This window comes from Pinus tabuliformis, chromosome 8 (genome assembly GCF_031772625.1).
Source record: "Pinus tabuliformis cultivar Carrire ecotype Pingquan chromosome 8, CPIR1, whole genome shotgun sequence".
NCBI lineage: Eukaryota > Viridiplantae > Streptophyta > Pinopsida > Pinales > Pinaceae > Pinus > Pinus tabuliformis.
In genome coordinates, this window is record NC_142294.1 from 358,344,283 (window position 1) to 358,349,404 (window position 5,122).

A 5,122-nucleotide genomic window follows, 5' to 3' on the forward strand; every position below is an offset into this window, starting at 1 on the left:
ATTGGTGCATATATATGGTGACGTTCGTTAACTGTCACCAAAATACACATTTCCAGAAGTATAAGTGTTGTGGTGACATTCAAGGTCTGCCTCGAATAATGAATATAATGACAGACAATGACCATCACCATTTGATATCAACAACAACGATTTATGGTTATGAACCTTTGAGGGTCATCACTATTGGTGAGTATATATGGTGGCATTCGTTGACCCTCACCATTTCATATTTTTGGTGAGGGTTGAAAAATGTTACCAAAGCTCATTAGTGATGGTGAAAAGAGCCTCCATCGCCAAAAATTGATCGTCGCCATTCCATATGGATGTCAAGGCACGATGGAATCGAACCACCAACCTCCTACTTGTAAAGTAGATGCTCTTCCATTGAGCTAGCACCCTTTAAAGAATTATACTTTTAAAAATTAGACCTTGAAACTCTATAAATTGTAAATTCTACAGCTTTCAATAAATTAAAGTCTCGATAATATTTTACTAAACAAGCAAAGCAACATCAAAGCTGTAGGTCCCTACCTAATGGTTATTGAAGTTATGAAAAGTGGGTGGAGGGAAAAATAGTTATGTATAAGAGAATCAATATGTTCAGTTTAATACTCAATTAGAAGTGAATCTTTGAAGACATTTATAACCTATAAATGACCTATAACTAGAAAATGCACCAAATTTTGCAAAGTAAATGTCATAAGTGGATATCGTATAGAAGAAGAGGATGCAGGGACTTGGAACCCTTGTACATCTTGGCATGCCTTCGAACTTGGCACATCTTAGCTTGTTTGACATGTCTTCGTACTATCTCGCACATGTTAGAATGCCCTATCATTCCCTGATACACCTTGACAGTCATGACCTCACAAATAGCATTACATTTTTCCATGACTTGGGAACCTTACATTTAGTAGAACACCTTGGAACTCCCTAGTTGTCATGCCCTCTGTTATCCTCCACAATGTCCCAAGCTGATGAGGAGATCAACGGAGGTAACCACAGAACAAACTTTTAGTTTGGTAGCTAGCCCTACAAAACTATAGAGGGCTCTCTCTATGAAATCATAGCCAAGAGATGACTGGAATGTAAAGGATTTTAGGCTAGATAGCTAGGCTTATGTGGGTTTTTGGAAAATTTAAAGACTTGGAACTTTATCGACTAGTGTCTTGTCTAGCAAGGACTTTGTCAAGGAGGCAGGGACTTGGAACTCTGTCTAGGATAAAGCACCTAGCATGCATGACAAAATCTCCGTAAAACAGAGTACCTCCTACCTAGAAGAGTGTCCCCTGGTCAAAATGGATAACCCTTCTCTAATGTGCACCTTTCCTAAATATAGATCTGTGCATAAAATAGTACTAAGAAAAAAACCTAAATTAAGAAAAGTGAGCATCTAAGTCTAACTATAAACATATACTAATTATGGCTCTATATAATTTTGGGAAACACTAGACAAACATGCTTGCATAAAACAATCATAAGATGCCTAAAATCGATTTGCTTCTTTCATTGTTTCTATATCCTCACAACAAAACTTGAATTTGTAGCATGTACCCTAAGGCTATATGCATCTGCTGAAGGTGTAGATTGAAAGGATCTTTTGAGATGAAGTACTATTGAAGGAGAAACACCTTCAAAACAACAGATAAAGTCTACTATGAATTCAACCCATTTGCACACAGACCAAGGATGCTATTGGGTACACTTCTCCGCTGAATGGAAACTACAATGTATTATAGTGCTGCTAAAGGAAAAACACCATTAGTGCAACACAGATAAAACTCTAACAGATATTGTGATGTTGGCCTCATTTTTAGATGATCTCATCAATATAGGTAAAAAATTCGATAATTGAGAAACCAAAAGGTTAGCTGCATAGATCATTTGAAATGATAGATTTGGGCATACTTTATTATTGTTTAGGAGTGTTAGTATAGAAAATGCAAGGTAGCCTATTGTGTCTTTATCTCATAGGCCAAGGATGTGAAGAAATACATAAAATATTAAATAGCATGGTATAAGTCGATTGCAGGTTCTTTTTAAACGGGAATGGAATTCTCCTTGTGCGGTTTCTAGTCTTGTGAGTATAGCTTTAAATAAGAAACTGATAGTTATGGGGTCGGAATTGTCTCACAATTCATGAGAAGTCCGAAATTTGTTCACTAGAAAGAAGTAGAGCGAGTTGTCAGGTTTATGGAAGGGAACACCCTATTCGTAGGAAGATAACTTGAAATTAGTCGGGCATATTATTTCTCCTCTTCTTTTATGTGTGTGCTTTGAAAATATAACCACATCCAAAGACTCAATAAAAGATATGTTAAAGTTTATAGATTTGAAGCACTTCTGAGAAAACCCATCCCTTAATGGCAATTGAGCGAGGAATATGTCGAAGGATTCAATATTGCACTCAGTCATAAAAAGGAAGTTGGGGTATCCAACATCTTTCAAAAAAACCAACTCCAACCATAATGTGAAAGGTAGATTAACTGTTAAACCTCTTTCCCACTTTGTAGTATTGTTTCCTCGTGAATTCCAATAGGCATATGGCTGCTTAGATCCACAAAACCCGTGCTAGGTAGACTCTGCATGATACAATTGTGATGTGAAAGCTTGACACATGCTCTAGTTTCCCTCTAAAAGAGGGTAAATCAAAATATTATGCCAAGCTTAACTTTAATTTGAGCATACACTATTGAGGTATTGCATCAAATAAGCAATATACTATCAATGCACTAATGAAGAACTTAAAATAAACGAAATTGTTATTGCTACAATAGTACCACACTTGGGATTCTTAGATAAAGCACCTAACCTGCACGGAAAAAGCTTCCTAGAATAGAGTACCTCCATCCTAGAAGTGTGTCCCCTGCTCAAAATATAGAACCCTTCTCTAATGTGCACTTTTCTTAAAGATAAATTTGTGCATAAAACAGAACTAAGAAAAACACCTAAATTAAGAAAAGTGAGGATCTAAGTAAAACTATAAAATCGTACTAAATCTAGCTCTATCTAAGTTTGGGAAACACTAAAAAAGCATGCTTGTGTAAAATAACCAGAAGATGCCTAAAATTGATGCACTTCTTTCATCATTGCTACACCCTCATAGGAAAACTATAATCTACAACATGTATCCCAAGGCTGAATGTATCTACTGAAAGCGCAGACTGAAATGATATACTGAGATGAAGTATTGTTGAAGGAGAAACACCTTCAAAACAACTAATAGAGTGTAATGTGCATTCAACCCAACTGCACATGGGCCAAGGTTGTTACTGGGTACACTTCCCCCCTAAATGAAAACTGCAGTGTATTGCTTCTCTACTGAAGGAGAAACACCTTTAGAGAAATACTGATAAAAATCTAACATATATTGTCACTATGGTATCGATTGTAGAACATCTAATCAATATAGGTAACAAATTCGATAATTGAAAAGCCAAAAGGTGAGCTACATAGATAATTTTAAATGATAGATTTGGGCATACTTTATTACTTTTTAGGATTGTTAGTATATAAAATTCAAGGTAGTCTGTTGCATCTTTATGTCACAGACCGGGGATGCTAATAAATACAGAAAAGATTAAATATCATGGTACAAGTGGACTGCAGGATCTTTCGACACAATAATGGAGTTCTCCTTATGCAGATTCTAATCTAATGGGTATAGATTTAAACAAGAAATTTATAGTTATGGGGTTAGAATTGTCTCATGATTCATGGAAAGTCCCAAAGTTGTTCACTAGAAAGAAGTAGAGTGAGTCGTCAGGTTTATGAATGGGAACACCCTATTCGCAGAGAGATAACTTCAAATTAGTCCGGCATATTATTTCTTGTCTTCTTGTACGTGTGTGATTTGAAAAGCTAACCACCTCCAAAGACTCAAGAACAACTCTTGTAAAGTTTATAGGTGTGAAGCACTTCTGAGAAAAACCATCACTTAATAACAATTGAGCGAGGAATATGTCAAAGGATTCAATATTGCACTCAGTCATAAAAAGGAAGTTGGGGTATCCATCATCTTGCTAACAAACTGACTCCAACCATAATATGAAAGGCAGGTTAGCTGTGAAACCTATTTCCCACTTTGTAGTATTGTTGCCTCCTGAATTCCAATTGGTACCTTGCTTCTTAGATCCACAAAACTTGTCCCAGGTAAACTCTGCATGATACAATTGTGACGCGCAGGCTTGACACACACTCTAGTTTCCCTCTAAATGAGGGTAAGTCAAAATACTATGATAGTCTTAACTGTAATTTGATCATACACTATTGAGGTATTTTTTGGAATAAACAATATACTATGAATGCACTAATGAAGAACTCGAAATAAATGAATTTCTTGTTTCTATAATAGTGTCACTCCTGGGTTTCTCCAAGGAGCCACTAATTTATACACATTTGGAATCTTTACTTGGTCTGCAAAAAGATTAATAAATGGTAGTGATCACTGTTTCCCTCCCATGAAAGGTCTATATAGAGTCAGAAATAAATTGATTTAAAAGTGAGGTATATGCCTCACAAAGAGGAGTCTGACTCTACAACTCTATTTTAGTGGCAAGGAAATATTCAATTGTAAATGCCTGATCTCCTACAGTGTAAATTTCTAGATAAATGGCTAGCCTAAATCTGTCCATTGTCCACATATACCAAAAAACCATGTATGCCTGGACTCTAGTTGTGTGTGGGAGAGGGTAGATCACATAAATAATCCATTATCAAAAGAAAATTTTAAAGCACAACATTCTATCGAGAATTCTTTTAATATTTTATTGCATACCTTAAAATTTTTGAAAGGCCAGAACTGAAGCTTCCCTCTCCTTCCACACTTCATTAAATATGCCCCCTTTCCAATGCGGATGTGGGATGTAGAATCACAATCAAAAAACAAAATATGAAAAGTAAGTTTATTGGATTAAAGTAGATTTTGTATACTTCAAGCAAATGGACTCTGAGAAATTGGATTCATTCTCTACAAAAGATGATATAGTGAGATCTAATCACAATTTTAACTGAAACAACGGTAAATTTGATTCATGCTCTGTAATATATGATATAGTGAGATCTAATCACATTTTCAACTCAAACAAAGGTAATTTGAGTAAGCTAAAGCTCCAAAATGATG